Here is a 20,070-nt window from a genome sequence, read left to right as displayed (position 1 = left end):
ATTGTTTAAAAATGAAGCTTCACATTTGATCCCATAACAGTAGATATGCTCTAAAGTACAATTATAACTGCCCAACACTGTATCACATAAATATACTACGATGTATGCAACCACTCTTCAACTGCAAAACCTTTCAGGGATTGACTGATTTATTTAGGTAACGTTTTGTTCTTCTAAGGGCCCTACAGAGAAAAAACACACTTACCAATAGGTATGTGTTCTGGTTATTTCTTAAAGATAAATTTTTTGACATGACCTGTGGGCTCACGTCCCTTGCTACTTTTTCCTCTGACATACAAGACCTCTTTTGAAAGTAAAGATTTTGACCTCTTGTCTGCCAAAGGTATGGTAAGTTTGCCTAGTTTTTGCTGGCCTTTATTTTTTTTTAAGATTTTATTTATTTATTTATTTATTCATGAGAGACACAGAGAGAGAGAGAGAGAGAGAGAGAGGCAGAGACACAGGCAGAGGGAGAAGCGGGCTCCATGCAGGGAGCTTGATGTGGGACTCGATCCCGGGACTCTGGGATCACGCCCTGGACCTAAGGCAGGTGCCCCACGGCTGAGCCACCCAGGCGTCCCTTTGCTGGCCTTCTAACTGTACAAAGTAAATAGGGGAAAATTGAATTTGCTTAATATTTGGGGGACATGGTAAAAGATGAGGAGCCATCTAACTTGATTTTCCTTCCAAATAGCCAATTATCACAAAAAAATTTTTTGGACTCTATATGCTCTTATCGTTTTCCTTCCATAGCCTGATCTGGACCAAGTTGTGGTGTATACAGGGCTATGTATTCTATTCCATTGGCCTTCCAGTTGATTCTTACGAAAGTGTCAAACTATCAATTACTAGTTTCATAATACATTTTAATAAACCAAAGGTAAGAATCTCCTTGTACTTCCTATTTTATTTTATTTTATCTTATTTTGTTTTATTTTGTTTGAGAGAGAGCCCACGCACACATGCACGAGGTGGGGAGAGCCTGAGGGAGGGGGGAAAAGCAGGCTCCCCTCTAAGCAGGAAGCCCCGATATGTGGTGCTGGGTCCCAGGATCCTGGGATCACGACCCGAGCCGAAGGCAGATGCTTAACCGACTGAGCTACTCAGGTGTCTTGTTCTTGCTTTTTTTTTTTAATGCTTTAATTATGAACCAGAGTAAAAAGCAGCCTCCACTGAAGAGCAAGAAGTCCATATGGGTTGGCCAATATGTTCATATGAGAATCGATTCCATGCTAAGTGTACCGCCTCTGCTGGAGTGGAAGAGCTGGCAAGGAGAGCCTGTACCCCCACTGCCTACCTCCCGGAAACACAGGAGCTCACCGAAAACCATCATTCCCAGAATGTGCTATTGCCGGTCTCTCCCGGGCGCCTCCAGCAGCAGCGCAGGGTGACCTGATTGTGGGCCACACGTGGCAGGCCAGGAGTCCTACACCAGGCCCCAGACGGCGCCCAGGGGAAGTCTGGGGGGCATGGGCCAGAGAAGGGAGCGAGCAGAGATGTGCTGTGAGGCTTCAAATACCCTGCCACCGAGGTGGATGGCCAGTTGTCGGCTTAGACGGGACTCTGGCCCTCAGCTTCAAGAATCCCGCAGAGGAGGGACTCCAGACCTATCTTTCTTCCTTGTAAACTGATGAGTTCACTCTGATTCAAAAGGCAGGACAAACTTGGGCTTCCAGCAGCAATCTCCACTCCACCCCTTGTGGAAACTGTCCCCAGAGGCCTCAGCCAGCGGCCACCAGTCTTAGGTCCCGGTGCAGCCATAGCACTCTGCTCCCTCCATTACTTCCAAGGTCTTTCTGAAGGACCTTGGAAGATAGGAGTGAAGATTGCTTGCAAGATGCCACTTGGGGTTAGAACAAGGCACCCTCTATGTGTTTGTTAGATAAATATAACAAATGCAAAATACTATCTTTCAATACTAAGTTTTGTGAGACCATAGCCACAATCTTCTCTGGGTGCTGCGGCAAGCTCCTGCTTGGTGGTGGGAAGCCGGGGAAGAAAGAGGGAATGGTGGCTGCTAGAAGCTTAGGAGAGACTCTGCACCTCTGATCTCAGAATGTGCCCCATCACCTGGTCCCCAGAGGTCTTCCTGGGTGCTCCCATGGGGGTCCCGCTGAGAATCAGAAGCTGGTAGCTTTGTTCCCACTTCCCAGGCTTCCCTGGAGCCTTCCTCCCTCACTTGGAGACCCTACAGGAATGAAGGAGGCTATTCAAGACTCTCCCGGGTCCTCTGGCCGTAACCCCATCACCACCTTGGGCAGTATCTTCCCCTGCTCCCCACATTCCGGCCCCCTAGTTACCCAAACACTAACCTAGACACTTCTTTCTGGGAAGGATTTGGCAGATGAAATCAAAGTCTCAAGCCAACTGATCTTTAAAAACAGGGATTATCCAAGCGGGCCTGACCCAGATGGCTGGGCGTTTAAAGGCAGAGTTTTCTCTGGCTGGTGACAGAAGAGGAAGTCAAAGGGACTCAAAGCACAATGGGGGATTTGATCTGCCTTTGCTGGATTGAAGGTAGAGGCGGCCGCATGAGAAGAAATGCCCACAGCCCTAAGTTGCTCAGAGAGGGCCCTTGCGCCGCGGCCGCAGGGAGACGGGACCCCAATCCTTACCTGCAAGGAACTGAACCCTGCCAATACTGTGCGGACACGCGACAGATGTGCCCCCCCGCTCCCGGGCCCAGGCTCAGCCCGGCCATCGCCTTGAAATCAGCCCTGTAAAGCCCCGAGCAGAAAGCCAGCCACGCCATGCCAGGCTTCTGACCCACAGACCAGGAGCTAACAAATGGGTGTCATTTTAAGCTACTATGAAGCCACAGAAAACGAATGCACCGTCCAACGGCAACAAAACGCGCCTCCCACGCGGGCCCTCGCTGTGCGGAGCAGGGCAGCCAGGATTAGAGCCCCACTCTGCATGCATCGTTGCAGGAAATTCCCTGTCAAAGATCAAAAGTTGGCTCAGCGTGGTTCATGAAAGGAAAACCAATCGCTCCCTGCCTGGCTCTGTGCCCCCCGATCTGAGGGGAAAGGGAGAAAGATCTGCCCATATAATAGTGTCCCTGGCAGCAGGGACGGCAGGGCAGCAAGCGTGACCCATTAACACATCAAGAGGATGCCAGGGGACAGCATCACTAAAGCCCTGCTTTGATTTTTCCAGGCAGGAGGGGGAGGAAGCCGGCGCAGAGGCTGTGTTCTGAATCCAAAGCCATCTATTTCTATGCCTTCAAAAGGGAAAATCATCTAAGCCCTCAGGAGGGGAAGGAACGAGAAGACGGAGGGAATGAGCGTCTGGGCAGCCAGGTGGCCAAGAGCAAGTGCAGCCACGGATCTGGGGCAGGGGACGCTCCCTGGGCCCCCGCGGACCCCGCAACTTGCCGTCGAGGCCGAGTCAGGTTTTCTCAGCCTCAGATTAGCCCCTGTAAGCGCTTATCTTCTTTCCCCCCAATTGACTTTAATCAAGTGCTTCAGAAGCCGGGAAATATTTTAAGTTAATCAGGCCCTTAGCGCGGCGCCTGGGGAACGCGGGGGAGCTGCCGTGCTCCCGCCCGCCACGCTCGCCCGTCCTCGTCCCTGCGGTGTGTGTGCAAGCCTGCACACTCGGCTCCCCACTCAAAAGGAGGCGGAGGAAGCACGGGCCCGTGGACCTGGCACACGACAGCAGCTCGTACCCTGCTCCTCTGACAGTGGCCGCAGGGCCCTTCCCCACCACGGGCTTCACGGGGCGCCCTACCAGAGCGTTCCAACCCATGCACGGAACCCTCGGATCGGTTCTGAGGACCCCCACACAGGGCCCTGGTGTCTGAACCCAACCAGGAACCCGAGGCCTGACAAGACAGTACATGCCTGAATGCCAGTGGCAACCGCCAATGCCCATGGCCCTCAGGAGGTGCCTGGTGCTGCTTCCCATCTGCAAGTTCTCTGCTCACACGGTCCATTAATATCAATACGATTATTACTCCCATTTTACAGATGCGGAGGCTAAGGAACCCCCCCTCAGAGATCTTCCCAGCTCACCTTCCACAGTGCTTGCGAATCTGGGGCGCTGCAGAGATCCCGATCTGGACGTTTCCCCGCACCTGCGGCCCAGTCAGGGATACGCGCTGGTCATGGGCCACGAGGGACACACCCTGGGGCTCCTGGGAGGGCAGGCAAGGGTCAAACAGACTTCCAAACCTTAGGCCGGATGGCCCAGAAGCAGACCTGGAGGTGAGAATGTGTGTGCAAGGGATTCATTACGGGGTAAGGACAAGACACAGCTCAGCAAGAGGAGAAAGATGAACCAGATTAAGGGAAGAAGCCAAGCAAAGGCGTGAGTGAGTCCAGGTGGGGTCCCAGCTTCTGCGGACCTCTGGAGCACATGTGACCCCTCAGAGGCTGTCCTGCCTCCAGGGCGGGAGCTGGCCTTCTGGACCCCAGTGCTGGCTGCTCCTTGACTGCAGGCCACCCGGGAGGCAGTGGGATTTCCAGGCTCCCATAGCCCAAGGGAAGGCCCCCTGGGAGAGTCACGGGTACCAGAGTTAGGGACACAGTCTGTGGAGCTGGGTGCAGAGTCGGAAAGACCAATCTGGGTGGTCTGGGCAGCACCCTGAGCGTGTCCACTACAACCTATCTGAATCTCGAGGCTTCTCATCTAGCTGTGCTGCTTCAGGAAAGTTGCTTAACCTCCCTGAGCCTCAGGATCTACGTCTGTGAAATAGGAATAAAGATTCCTATTCCTCCCTCACAGAGTTGCCGGGAGGATTCGATTCAATAAAACGAATCAGCATGGGTTCCAGGAGGCAGCATCACACCAACCGCAGTAAAACCACCCCCAAAGACGCAGGAAAAGACAAACTCCACTGAACGGCCACGAGTAGTAACTCACGAGGACTCGCAAATGCCCTCCTGAGGCCCACCCCCTTCCTCCTCTGGCCCGGAGGAGATGTCTGGTACCAAGCCCTCGGGCTGGGACCGTGCAGCTGGATCATGCCTCCCCCTCAAACCTCCCCACTACTCCCCTGGAAACAAGCTCATGGGAAGAGTTGAGAGCGATCCCCATGCGTAGCCGACTACCCCCTGCACATCAAGCGTCTGGGACCTGCATCTCTGTTGCCATCCAGGACAGCCCTGATAGTTTGCCAGCAGGGCACCATGTGAAAGATGGAGTGGGTCCTACCTACCTGAAAGTAGGTCCGGGGACCTCGGCTGGGACTCTCCAGCTGCACTGCTCTAGCTCTCTGATCAGGGGGCTCCGCTCACACCTGAGCTCACCTTCCCTAGGAACCCAGCTCTACTGAGCAGATGGGTAAAAGCTGACAGATTCTTATCAAATTTTCACAGCTCAAATTGTTCAGTTGCACGGGAAATGATTAGTAAATAGAGGGAGAAAGTGTTGGGCCCAGAGGCGGCCGGCAAGCTGGGGGGACTGAAGGCAGTGCCCTGGCAGGGGTGGGGGGTGGAGGCCTCACTGAACTCGGAGCGGGGGCCTCCTTCCAGTCCTCGAAGGGCCCGGTGGGTCTTGTGCTGAGCATCCAGGAAGCGCGGAGGGCCGAGAGCAGCTGACTGCCCTGTGGTGTCAGAGAGCTGTGCTCTTGCCAACGGCAGGCAGAGGGCCTGAGGCCAAGGCCACGCCACCGAGCAGCTGGGGGAGATGGGGGAAGCCACGCCACATCCCCAGCCTTGGTTTACTTAGTCCACCTAGCCAGCACGAGGGCAGAAACCCGGGTATCGGCCACACCTGGGGCCTCCTCGCGCTTTATTGAGCGCTGGCTCCCAGAATCCTCTCCTGCAGCCGCATGCCACCGCGCCTTCCGCTCTGGGCTGCTGGGCCGTCTGCTTTACAGATGCAACCTGAACCGGGAGCCTTCCTTCCTGCCCGGGACGGCGGGCCCTCCCTCCCGTTACCCAGATGCTGACACTAAGCCCCAGAATCAGTGCGTGACCGTCAGAGGCCGCAGCCCTGTTGCAATAAAACATTCTTGTGGTTGCTGGAGGAATTGTTTTTTCCGTCAGGGATATGAAAGGAGAAAGCTTAATGTGTCTCATTTTCCTGGAATGTCTCCTTCAGATGAACTATTTGTATGTTGATAGTCTGGCCTCCATCCCCTACACACACAGAATCTACAAATCACACAGTGACGTGAACAAAACACTCAGCCACATTTGGACCCTTGGCGTGGATTTTTGACAACTATCACTCCCTTTGTACGAGATTTCTTCCCTCTGGTTGTTAAAAAGACAAAATCTATTATTTGTTTAAGCTCGGTTCCCTGGAAGTATAGAGGAGCTACAGGACCCTACAGAACTCGAGTCTGGGATTGGGGGCAGGAAACCGGGAGAAACACATAGGGTGGGGGTGAGGAGGGGGGTCCCTTCTCTCTTTTGGATCAAGATATTCCTGCGGGATAAAACCCGAGGAAGCAGAATTTGGACATAGCCTGGCTCAGGCCAAGCCAGGTAGAGAGAGCCAGTGGCCGAGGCCGGATTACCGGGCACGTGATCTGAGGATCTGAAGCAGAAGCAAAGCAGAACTCCCGGGACGGCCTCGCTCTGCCCCCGTGTAGGTGTACACTGGTCGCCAAAGAAGCATCGTCGTCTGCCCTGAATGGGACTCAAACATGAACAAGAGCGTATGACCAGGATCTTGGGGAGATTTGCTAGGAACAGCCGAGCATGGAGGGGAGAAAACCCACCAGACAAAGACAGTGCACAAGAGTCCTGCTCGAAGCTAACAGAAACCCTGGCATTTTATCAGGCAGACGTCTTCTCCCATGGCCATGCTAGGATAGCAAATTGGGAGTCTCCTGCAAGCTCATGGGTGAACCAGAAAGAAAATGGAGCAGAGAGAGGACGGAAGCGAGAGGTGGAGCATGCAGGAGACTGGGAGAGCCAGAGCAGGGAGGAGGCCTTCCCAAGGCCAACAGGGTGCAGCCTGCCTATGTCAACTAGAGAGCCGCCCCGGGCATGAGGTCAGGTAGGGCAGGCAGGGCTGCTCGCTGATGGGTCCCGGGACTGGAATTTCCCAGACTTGGTCCCAGATCCCTTCACTTACTCTCCACGGGGCCCTGGCTGAGCTCCAGGTATGTCAGCCACCTCCCAGGTTTCCTTGCGTACCAGTGGACTCGCATGGAAAAGCACCGATCACGGGTCCCGGGACCCAAGAGGCATCATTGGTCCCCACCACGCCCCTGCACGGCAATGTTGCTGCTGAAACCCTTGACCGGGTCCCACAGAGCTCATGTTCCTTCTCTGTTGCCACCGGCTGCTGATAGGCTCTAGAGCAGCAGCCCCTTTAGCCCAGTTACCTACGACATGGAACCCCAACGAGGAAAGCCCCACGAGTAGAGCTGCACTGGTTGAAGTCAGAAGACAGAGCTCAGGCCCTCGCCGAAGCGCTCCCCAGCCCACACCCCAGCGCCAGCCTGGCCGGTCACTCACAGAATCCAGGGCTCTACACACCCAGCTTGGGAACTGTGGATTCAGGATGACTTTTCACAAAGGAACGGCTCCACCAAAAATGACGGAATGACTTAAACATTTGTGCGGTTACTTTTCAGACGCAACCTGATGAGGTAGGTTTTGCCGTCGGGTCCATCTTATAGATGGAGAGACTGAGGCTGGTGAGCTCATCCAGGGACGTACACGTGATGGGTGATAGAACTGGGTCGTAAGCTCAGACGCCCCCACTGTGAATCCACTGTTCTTTCCGATGGCAAAGTTCCTGATGGGCCCTTTTGGCCTCCTGCAGAGGAAGCAGGGCCGAGACAGCAGGGTGGCCCGTCTTCCCAGCTCCCTCAACCCGTCGCCTCCAACTGCCACTGCCACCTGCTCCCTTTCAGTGTCAGAGGCTGGAGCCCACTGGAGCCCTGGCACACGGCGCGCAGACGTCCCTGGGGGCTCTCAGCTCGACGCAGGCAGAGGCGCAGGCCGCAGCACTGGTCCCCCCGAGGCTCCCCTTGTCATCTGCAGCCCTCCCTGCGCCCGCCCTGGAACGCAGAGGCGAGGCAGAGCCGAGTGCTCGCACCAGGCCATCCCACAGCGTCGGCTGCTCCCAGGCCGGGCATGTCCCCGATCCAGTCTGCATCATAAACGTGTCTTCCCAACCCAGGGTTTGGCCCAGGGCCTGAGGACCCTGAGAAATAGCCCCAGAATTGTAGCAACGACGGACTCGGGGCAAGAGGCAGACGCGTCACATACGTGGCAGGAACGTGGCTGTATTGTGGGTGCCTGCCCTTGCTCAGTTCCAGGGGGAATGACAAGACACGTGTCCCTGAGGACCCAGAGAGTCTGTAGAGGTCATTTAGTCCTACTCATCCATTCAAGATATGAGAAAACTGAGACCCAGAGCTGAGGGCTTGCCCCAAGATGCCCCCGTGATTGAAGCCACCAGGGCCCCTTCCGCAGACTCCTCAAGCTGGGGCGGGAGGCTGTGTGGCTGGGGGCCTTGGGGCCAGGCCAGGACGGCAGCGCACTGAGGCACATGACACAGCCGCAGGGCTGAGGAACCAGCCAGAGGCTACCAGAGGCAAGACCTAGCTCCCAGCCCTGCAGGACCCTAGTGTCCAGGTCACACATCACAAGTCATTTTCTCTGCACGTGGCTTGCAAGTCCGGGGGCGTTACCTTTCCATCTTCCCTTTCCCCGAGTGGATGCGGGAGCTGGGCCTAGCGATGTTTGCATTTGAGCAACAGTGAGAATGGGTGTCGGCACCCCCCCCCCGGGGGGGGTGCTCCTAGTAAGATGAGGAAACGGAGCAGGCTGTCTCCAGGCGAGGGAGAGAAGCAGGGAAGGCCCAGGACGGACTGGGGTGAACAGCAAGGGAAGGAAGTGCACGGGACACAGGACTCGCCGCCGCTGCTGCACTGAAGTACAGTTTGCAAAGCCAGCTGCAGGCGACGGGCCTGGCGTCTCCTGGCCGAGGAACCGAGGTCCCCGCCCGGGGGTGCCTTACTCGCTCTGTGACCTTGTGTGAGTTACTCTGAACTCGAGTTCGCTCACCAGCAAGACGAGGCCTGCTTCCGCAGACTTGCCACGCGCCCTGGATGCGCCGCACGCCCGAGACGCTCCGCAGAGCCCCGGCAGCCCGCAAGCGCTCGCCCACCCCGGACAGCATCATCGCTCGGCCAGAACCGGGAGAGCTGCTCACGCCAGAAGACGGTGGATGGAGAAGCTGCGTTCTGGTCTTTCTCAGGATCTCAACGGGTCCGCCTTGAACAGGTAACGCTCACCTGAACCACAGAGGGCCGCTCTACCCTGACCCGTGGAACTGGGAGTTCTGGCACGGAGGACAACGCGCGGCATCCACCTCTCGCCTTCCGCTGTCAGGGTAACGTGTAATGAGTATCTTATTTAAAGATATGCAAATATCCAGGTCAGCTAACTTGAAACCACTAGAAACCACGTTGCGTGTGCCCCGGTTTTTCCTCGGGCTTGAGCCTTCTGCAAATGGGAACCTGTGCCTGCGTTACAGAGATAGTTTGAAAAAAACAGTTTCTGCTGCTTTAAAAAAAAAAAAAGAACAAAGTTTGAAAACCACCATCCTAGCTAATAGTACCTCTAGGTACAGGTCCACGCCTCTGTGACCCCCTTGCAGTCACTTGGCTCCAGAGGAGATGCCCCTCTGAGGACGCTGAGCGTCCAGCCGGTTGAGGCCAAACCCCAGGAATGACGGCTAAAGAAATGCCAGTCCCACCTCTGATACTTGTTGGTGGTAAACAAGGAATGCGTGATGGAATTAGTCCTCTGGTTTTAAGAGACCCTCCTTTCTGACCGCGGAGGCACTGCTGTCAATTTAACGGAGCCAAATGGAGTTCATGGAGAGAGAGGGCCTCCGTTTCAAGGACTGCAACCTTTGAAAATTCATTTAAAGGGAAGAGAACAAGGTTTTTTGATGTGAATAGCCAGGCGGAGGAAAGGTGACCCTGCCAGGTCAGCTGTTAACCTCTCCCAGGTAGGAGGCAAGGGTCACCCTCTGCCCCAAAATATCCACATAGGGCCCATGCTTGCCGTCCAGGCCCAGGGCCAGGTTTTTTAATCAGGATATACTGAAGTGTAACACCTAACGGTCTTTACTAAAGACAGAAAAATCCCCTCAAGCCCAGAGAGCAGCTGACCCGGGAAGAAATCCCTTGACCACCTAGGACGTGTCTTCCTTGAAGATACCGTATTTATTTTTAGTAGGAAAGCTGCGGAGGGGAGTCCCTTCCACTCCTTGACTTTTGTGTGTTTTTTAAAAGAACTCTTAAAACTTCACTATCTGGGAATTATTTTCCTTCAACACATTTATATTAGGATTTTTTTTTCCCCCAGAAACACTGGTTAACTTTTTTTTTCAAGAAAGGAATTTATTGGAAGCAAAGAGGGTCGCTCACAGAATCGGAAGCGAAAATATAAGTGTAGAATGCCTGGGGAAGGAGGGAACTGGTGGCTTATCTTTCTAGACTGTAGGGGGACAGAGGTGGCCTCCCTCACCTCCCCCGGCCCCAACTTGGGGCAGAGTGATTGACAGGTCCTCCCAACCATACATACCAAAGGAAGGGGGGGTAGCTCGATTTCTCCATGGGGAAAAAAAATCACACTGAGGTTTCGACAATTTATCATGTATGTGTCTCTTTCTGGTGAGAAATGGTGTTTAGTCAAACTCCCAAACCTCTGGGAAAAGTTGGGCATTCTATCAAAATAACAGCAGAGGGGGTGGGGGGGGAAGGTTCTCTTTATCTCCTTCCATCCTAATACATACTCTGGATTAGATGCTGATTTATTCGGCACTAAGGGCTGCTGTTAATCAGTTGTATGTCAGCGATCATTTCCAGCGACATTTGAATTATAAAGCGCGGTGGGATTAACTGCACTTTTGCAAATTACCTCTTTATAAAAGTATGAGTAAACCTGATGTGCGCTCCGGGGGTGTCATCACCCCCCCCCCCCCCCCCGTTTACATTCGCTGTGATTCTGGGGGTTATGACAAGGCTTGGTTTGAGCTGATGAATCTGGTTGGGCCTGTTTAACAGGCATCCTGAAGAGACCTGGGACTTCCTGAGCCAGTTTCCAAAGTGACAACCACAGACTTCTTAGGGTCACGCCTGGCAGGAACCCCAGCTGAACCTGGCGATGGTGCCTGTCCTCCCCCCACCCCACCCCTGTCCTAGAGAAGGGGCCCAGGTGGCCCGGGGCCGGAGGCTCTTCGGCTAGCTGGCCCTTTCAGCGAGGATCAGAAAGTCCGGAGCAGCAGGAAGGAGGACCCGACACTCCTTGGATTCCTAATAGCCTCCAGGGATTGTTTCTGGCTTTTCTGGGGCTTCCCTCTCGATTCTATACACATTAATAGGGGAAAAGACAAAACAAAGATTTAGAAAATTCTGAAAAAAACAAAGTCAAAAAACCAAATGACCCACAACCCCGGAGCCCAGGGACAACCACCATCAGCGTTTTCAGACCGTTGCTTTCGGCTTCCCCTGGGGCCGAGGGGGAGGGCACGCAGGTGGGTTCACCTGTGCTGTTCGCAATACTTAATGTGGAACAAATAAGGAATAAATAACTAAATTTATGTGCATAATTAGGGTCATAATATATGCATACTCTTGCATCCTGCGATTTGTCACTTAACACGATATCGTGCTTCCCCGTGTCATCCTCGTCTTCAAAAATCACATTGTTACAACTTGGGCTTCAGTTTTAAAAGTGATAGAGGCCCTTGGTGAGGAGCATGGGGCATGCGGCACAGCGTGCGGCCCTGGCTAGCTCACGCTCCTCTCTTGCTCCAGCCTGTGCACTTCACTATTTCCTATTCCTAAGTCAATTGTGTGTGTGTCTGTGTGTGTGTGTGTGCGCACACGCGTGCATATTGAGACATTCTTGCACACATGCGTTCGTACAGCTTTGCATTCCTCCTCCTTCGCTTAGCATTCACTCACATTACTCATGCGTCAAGTTTTTTCTTGTGACTTAAATGCTGTTTTTAAACCTCATCGGAATGACAAATCAATATTGCATTATACGGTAGTACCATATTTTGCCTCTCCAATACCCAAATTGGGGACATTTGGGTTGTTTCTGATGTTTAATATGATAAATAGTGCTGGACAGAACATCTTGTCCCATGAAACTTTATGTCCGTCTCTAATGTTTTCTGGGATCTTTGGGAAATTAATTAAAAACTTTGGCTCAGTTTTATGTTAGGCTTCGAAGGCTGTCATCGCTGCCCGCCCCCAGTGCACCGAGGGAATACTGAAATTCTCACTGGAGTGGCAAGTGGCTTCTGTTTTGATAGGATGCCTCCATGACAGCACACTCACTACCAACTGAACCAGGTCCTTGCACACTTACGCATCACAAACAAGGTCCTTCCTTAAACTGAAACAGAATTTAGTGCTTCCTACCAGGGACATGCAGAACTAGTGAACGCCTTCTCCGTGGGTTCTTCAAATATTCAGACATTTCTCTACCCCTTCCTCCTCCAGTCTAGTAAACCTGAGTCATTAGAGTTTCCTTCTGAAGCCTGGATGTTGGGGCCCCCGCCCATCATGGGCCCTGTCCCCTGGCTTCCCCCGGTGCTCACATCCTTCTGGGAGACAGGCCTAGCCTTTTCAGGGTGACCCCTCACTCTTTCTCCAGCTCACATGGGTTTAGGAGACCCTTCAACCCACTATAATTGATGTGGTGTAGACGTGCCAAAGCCACCCCCTGAGGATGCTTGTTGCACCAGGGTTAAGTTCACAGACCACTTGTGCAGTCCTGGTTCTTGGCCTTGCTCCAGTCCCCATCAGCTGTGTGATCTTGGGCACATTCCTGAACCTCTCTGGGCCACCAAGGTTGTAGGAAGAATAAGTGAGACGATGCATGTGCAGCGTTCACAGGTCTAGGGTTGGCCCTAGATGCTGTGTGACTACTCTGGGTATAGAATTCTGGTGACCAATTCTCCACTGGGCCAATTCAGGGACAACATGGAAGAAATATGTCATTCAATGTCCCCCTTAGACCCTACAGGGACAAACTCTCTGGTCGCAGGGTTCTAGATGAAGCATCTAGGGTTTCTCCATTGTGCCCACAGGGTGCTGTCGAGTGGGGAAGAGTATGATGATGAGCTCACCAGACAGGACTGCTGTGTTTGGACCTGCTTATCTAGAGCATCTCTCTCACGGACACAGGGACTGTAAGTCAGACGTGCCCAATACATAGGGAGGCTTCAGGCATGGCTGGTTCTAGGTCACTCACTCAGCCCTGCTTTTGAGATACTGAGCAGCCTATGCACGCGCGTACACACACACACACACACACACACACACACCCTTTTCAGGAGAAAACTCCCAGATCTAGGACCTCAGGACCTAGCATAAGCTCTGGAAATAGAACAAATAAAAGTCCAAGAACAAAACAGGACAAAGGAAACAGGCCTTGATTTAGCATTCCAAAATAAACGGCATTTTGCATGCTGCCATCTGGGCAGAAATGGACATGTTTGTAAAGTTTGATTACGATGCAATTTGGAGAGACGAATGAAAGAATGGCTGGAACCACCCCGGTGGCTCTGGCGATGGGTCTTACCGCTCCCACCACCTCCAGTTCTGATCCAGTGGCACACAGCAGCCATACAAGGTGCGGCTCGGGGGGAGAACAGAGGGCCTCGTGGCTTCCCGGCTCTCTGAAAAGCCACCAGGCCCACAGCTCAGGTGACACAGGGACAAGCCATGTCAGGAGGGGTACAGCTGCCTAAATTCCCTTAACTCGGTGCCTCTGGACAGAGCTCAGTGAACAAAGGTGTTGAACGCAGTGTCTTTCAAACTTCGTTTAAAGCATCACCATCGTCCGTCCCTCTTGCTCTTACAGTTCTTACTGCTGCAATGCCCATGTCCCGCCTGTCTGTGCCCCACTGGGGCACCAAGAGCCCAGAGGGCTGGTGCTGCGGCCCCCGTACGTCCTGTGCTGAGCCCGTGGCTTCGCACGGCCCTCCCTTCCTGCCAGGAGGCCTCTCCCTGCCCTGTCCGTTGTGCAAACGCCGACCCATCTTTTGAAACCCATTTCAAGGCGTTGAAACCCAGGAACCCTGGGAGCCCTTTCTGACAGCTCCTCCCCGGCCTGTTCCGAGTTCTCACCGCTTCTCCCTCTGGGGTCCTAGCCCCCTGCCTCCATCCCGGCCCGTCCACAGGCCTCATGGCCTCTCCCCAAACGTGGCCACTCTGTCCCAAGTACTGCACTGAGTATGTCACCAGCATTTGGCCCCCCGGCTGCCCCGCAGCCCCCGCCTGAGCGATGGGGGCACCATGGTGGCAGATCCACTACTCGCCCTTCTGTGACCTTGGGTAGTTTGCTTCCTCCCTCCGTGGCCTCGGTTTTCTCATGTATAAAATGGGCAGCTTGGATGACATCGTCTTTAGGACCCCTTGGAGTTCTAGAACATAGTAATTCAGTTTCTTCCTTTAAAAACAAATGCCCCTCGTGGGCTGGTGTTTTCGGTTTTGTTTCTGGAATGGAGAACGGGTTAAGAACATTGATCAAATGGACTCCATGATGTAGCCCTCAGGGCCTCCAGAGAGCAGACTGGACCTAAACCCAGGGCCTCCCCGAGGGACGCGCTGCAACTGAATTCACAAGACAACCTAGGCCTGCACTCCCGAGAGCTGAAAGGACACGGGCCCTACAGATAACAGAACCCAGGTGGGGAAACGGCTCTGCCACCTACGGGGACCACCCTCCTGAGTCTCCTGGGCCTCGGCCTCCTCGCCGGTAAAATGGGGATAAAAGTAAACTTCCACAGAGGACTGTGGGGAGAAACAACACACAGGGCGTCGGTAAGGTGCTCGGCACGCCGCCGCCCGCGTAACTTCTGGTGGTTGATAGTGCCGTCGTCGCTACTGTGGTCACTTAGCGAGGCCACGGCTTCGAGGGTGGGTACGGGGCCCTGCCCATGCAAAGCTTCTTTGGTGCTAACGTCACCTCGGGACAGACCACGGGACAGACCTCTGACAGCGGGGCGGACCCTGTTGCCAAAAGCCAGATGCACTTTGAGTCTTAATTCAAGGAAGACCCAAGGAGCTCACCCATTTTTTTGAAATCACAGCCTGAGGGAATCGAACCCCCAGACCCGCCCCTGGGGGCAGCCGTGGCCTTGCTTCCCGCCTCGAGGGTGTCCACACTGAGACAACACGACCCTCTCTGAAAAGCAGGGGAAGGTCTACACCCGTGGGGGCCAGGCCGTGTCCTGGGGAGGGGAAGGGAGGCGGGGTGGGGGGCGGTGCGTGTCAGCCTGCAGCGCGGGGCTACAGTGGGGCCTGGGGGGCCGCCAGAGACCAGGGCCCCTGAGAACTCGGAGGAGCACCCGCCCCCAGAAGCAGGAGGAAGTAAGGCGAATGCGCGGCCCGGACACCTTCAAACCTCGCCGCCTAACTCTGAAGGACGGACGGTCCGGACAGTCGTTCTCCTCTTGCGGGTTCCCTGAGAGCCCTCGACGGCAGCTCTTCCCTCACGGAGAGGGACCAGGGCAATACCTTATCGTCTCCCACTACAGCCATAGCTGCTACCGGCCAGGAGCCTGCAGGCCCTAAATACCCGCTAAATATCTCCGGAAGATCCAGTGGGCAGTGTGGACAGGTGAGCATGGAAACCCGACGGCGGCGTCAAAGCTACCTCACCGCAGCGCTCCATGGATGCACCGACAGATCTACATTTTTGGAAAAGCTTCTCTCCCCCGTCCTTAAAAAAAAAAAAAAAGCAAAACAAAAACAAACAAAAAAAAAGTAGTTAATAGCACAATTCAAACTTTATTTTATTGGAAGTCAGTTTGTTTATTGAACTGCGTTTGGGAATTCCCAGACACGGTGAATAACGAAGGATGCGGAGATTTTGTTTTTTTAAAGCCCTGATTAAGGGGCGCCCGGGTGGCTCAGTTGGTTGAGCACCTGCCTTCAGCTCAGGTCATGGTCTCAGGGGCTCCTGGCTCAGCGGGGAGTCTCTTCGCCCTCTGCCCCTCACCCCACTCGTGCTCTCTATCGCTTTCTTTCTTTCTCAAATACATAAATAAAATCTTAAAAAAAAAACAAAAAACTAAAGCCTTGATTTAGAACATGAATTTGGGGCAGCCCGGGTGGCTCAGAGGTTTAGTGCCGCCTTCAGCCCAGGGTGTGATCCTGGGTCTCCAGGATCACACGAGTCGAGTCGTACATCGTACTCGAGTCGTACATCGGGCTCCCTGCTTGGGGCCTGCTTCTCCCTCTGCCTGTGTCTCTGTGTCTCTCATGAATAAATAAGTAAAATATTTTTTTTTTAAAAAAAAGATGAATTTGGCTACCAGGCCAGGGTGTTCACAGCCCCGGTGGCACAGAATCACCCAGGCAGCCGTCAGAAAGCCCAGTACCTGACTCCATCCCGGCAATGAAATTGGAACCTCCGTGCAGGTGACACAGTGCGGGTAAACCAAAGCCTGGCTCTCCAGCTGCCACCGAAAGGGGTAGCGACCACCTCCCCTGCTCACATGAGGGAGAAGCGACGGGCCGATGTCGTAGGGCCATCGCAGGTTGAGCAAGCCAGCTCGCGAGGCCTGCACGGGCACGGCCGGCTCCTCCCCAGCCGGGCCGGGCACCGATGCCCACACCGAGCCACGTGCAACACCCGACGTCGCTGCACAGCTGGTGGCCCTTGCCTGGGCCCCGTGTCCTCACCTGTGAAATGGTGCAATAGCTGTGGTGACCCCAGAAAGTGCTTCTGAGAACTTGGTGATGGGGGTTCCATAAAGCTGAACACACGCACAGCCCAGTGCACACCAATACTTGGCTCTCACTGCCAGAAAAAGTGAGGTGTGACCCAGCAATGCCCCGTCAGAGAGGTGACGGTGACTTGCCGAAGGTCACCAAGAGAACCTCAGACGGTCTCTTGTCTCAAGTCCATAGAGTCCCCTCCTCACCAACCTCCTCCTGCGGGGGCCTGGGCACCTCTCCCCGAGGGCATCAGCCTGGCAATCGAGGTCCCGGAGGTGGCCTCCCAGCAGCCTTTCCAAGCCCACTGCCACTCACGCGGCGCCCCGGCACCCACGCCTGCAGGTGCCTCTGCTAGAGCCTGGTCCGGGGCCGGCCCCCCGCGCCCCCACCCCGTGATCCACCCGCTGGACATCTGCTGCTCTCCCTCCGCTGAGGCCCCGCAGTTGTGTTGGTGTCAGATCCTGGAAGCGAGTTCCAGGCCCAGCCGTCCCGCCGGACCGTGTGGGCTCCTGGCCCTGGAACCTCCTCTCATTCCTGTTCTGGCCGCTGCTTCACTCCTACGACCCAATGCCTTCCGGCTTCAACTGGGGGTTTGAGAGAAACATGTTGTCATAAATTGACCCATTTGATTCATAAGAGATGTCACAGACATACTTAACACTATTAATTTTCCATGCGATTTGGCTGTGAAGTGTTTGGCAAACTGTCCATGATGAGTTTTTGACAGCCAGTCATGCTGGGAATTTGGGGCAGCAGATGGGTGTGGTTGGCAGCATATGGCTGAGTGTAGGTTCGGTGTTTATGCATTTTTACAAACTATGACTTTATATTTAAGCGTAAAGAAGGGAAAGAATTCAAAATTAAGTTGTGCATTTTGAGGACTTGTGTTCAAGCTTTTAAACAAGAAGCAAGTTTAGGGCCGCAGACAGGGCCCCGGGGGAGGGGGAGGAGAGCAGCAGGGCCTCGGGCTTTGGTCCCACCACCGCCACCACCCGGGATGTGACCTTGGGCCAATAAGTCCCTCTTTCAGAGTCTCTATTTTCTCGTCTAGAATATGTTTGTTGTTTGTTGAAGGCCTGACATTCCAGGAACCACTGGATGCCAATTCAGTGGGGTCTGGATGCTGCTATTCATTCTCTGGGACTATCATGGAGAGAAAAAGTTTGGAGTTCTCTCCCCCTAGAATGACCTCTGTTGTTGACCTTTCTGCCCCACATGCTTTCTAAATGTGATGGACGGAGGCCCTATGTTTTTTGGATTCATTTGACAGATTCTAGACCATCTTTCCAATAAGGAACATTGTCCTGTAGGATCTGAGCTCCGGGGAAACAGGTCGGACTCCATTTGTTTTGTGGAGATACATCTGGGCCTTCACTATCTGGTAACCCCCAGGGCGACTACTCAATCTTGGCTCTTAGAGATCAGCCTATCCGACAACCGCCTTATTTTATGGGGGAAGCAGGGCCCAGGAAGGAAAGTGACTTACTCAAGGTCATAAAGGGTAACGGGGTAGGGCTGGGGCAAAGATCCATTCTCCTGGGTTGGAACCACCCTGCTAGACACACTGTGCTATGGAACTTACTGTAGGCTTGGCTGGGGTTGCGGAGAGATCTTAAGCCCTCTTGGGAGGAGGGGTTGATGCAGAACCATGTGAACCCTTCATCCCACCTCTCTTGAAGTCAAGCAGGTCAGAGCTGGAAGGTATTGGAGGATGTCTGAACCTGTGTTCCCCATCCTAAAAGGGGCAGGCAGTGAGCCCGGAGCAGGAAAATCCCAACCTCAACAATGTTGGAGGTATTAGTGGTATCTGGAGGTGAGGGTCTTTGGGAGGTAACTCGGGTCCGATGAGGTCATGATGCTGGGACCCTCATGATGAGAGCATTGGCTTTATGAAAAGAGGAGGAGACACAGGATCTTGCTCTCCACTCTTCACCCTTTGAGGACACAACAGGAAGACGGCCATCTGCGAACCAAGAAAGGTGTTCTCTCCGGATACTGGACCCGCTAGGACCTTGATTTTGGACTTCTGGCCTCCAGAACTGTGAGCAATTCAGGTTTGTTATTGAAGCCCACCAACTTATGGTCATTTGTTGGAGCGGCCCGAGCCAAAACACTGATCTCAGCGCAGCTCTTCATGTCCTAAGTGAAGAGACAGAGACTGAGACCCAGACAGGGTAAGTGGCCTTGTCAAAGGCACACAGGACCCAGGACACCGCGCCAAACCACAAGTTTGTCTTTCTGCCCCACCTGCTTTCTAAAGGGTCAGAAAGTTCTTACCCCTACGGGCACATCCAGAAAAGGCCAGAGCCGCTGCACACATCCTCCGAGGCACCAGAATGCTCACATCCGGAGGGCTTGAAAGATTTCTTGTTTTTTTAAAAAAAAAAACCGAAATCGAAAAATGCTGTCATTTTCTTTAAATACATTCTTTTGAATAAAACATCTATTCTTGATGCCAGCAGCAAGCTTCGAAACATGTTCAAGATGACATGATTGATAACAAGAAGGCTTCTTCAAGATGTTTCTAATTTCATCTTCCCGCTTAAAGAATGCGAACTTTCTAACATGATGTATGGTCTAATAAGAAGGTGTGCTCGAACCGGAGTTATTTATTTATGCCTCCATCTCTGACAGATGAATATTAACTACTGAGAAAATTGTAAAGCCAATTAGTAAAAGCTGAATAAACGCCCATATGAGAATGGGAGCACAGAAACACTAGTTACTTCGCATCCACACGTGCCGAGCCGCAGACACTTCCTGCCTTCCTGGGAGGTGGGGGCCAGGCAGGGCTTGGTGGCTCCTCCCCCTCCGGGGAGCCCTCAGGTTGGCCCTGATGATGCCCAGCCTCTGGGATGCCCAGGGGAGAGGCACCCCTGCTCCCGAATTCCCTCCACGCAGGCCCTGCAGAAAAATCGCATTGCTCCTGGCCGTATGACTTAGCCATTGGCCTCCAGGACGGCAGGCAGGTGAGGGAGAGCATGAGAAGCTCCCACAGTGGGCTCCTCCGCTCTCCTCGGCCTCTGGGAGGGGGTCTGCTATGGGGGGGGTGGTAATAAGCTGCCTTGCCCCCCATGTCCTCCTACTCCGCTCTGCTCCTCATGCCCACCTTGCTTGCAGGAGATGTGCAGGCTACACATCTTTCCTGAGCACCTACTACGTGCCAAGCACCAGAAATACGAAACAGGCACAGTCCCTCCCTGCCCTCGCGGGGCTTCCGGTCCAGAAACACTCCAGCCATTCCGCAACACCTGGGGGCCCTGTGAGGGAGTGCACCCCCTGGGACAGTGGCCTCCCCATCCGGTGAGTCTGCCTCCTTGCTGAAGCTGAGAGAGGGAGGAGGAGGGGCTGGCGGCAGCTTCCAAAATTCACAAAAGGTTAATTTATCCAACATGTGCTGC

This window comes from Vulpes lagopus, chromosome 10, assembly GCF_018345385.1.
Source record: "Vulpes lagopus strain Blue_001 chromosome 10, ASM1834538v1, whole genome shotgun sequence".
Taxonomy (NCBI): Eukaryota; Metazoa; Chordata; class Mammalia; order Carnivora; family Canidae; genus Vulpes; species Vulpes lagopus.
This window is presented reverse-complemented; position numbering follows the sequence as displayed.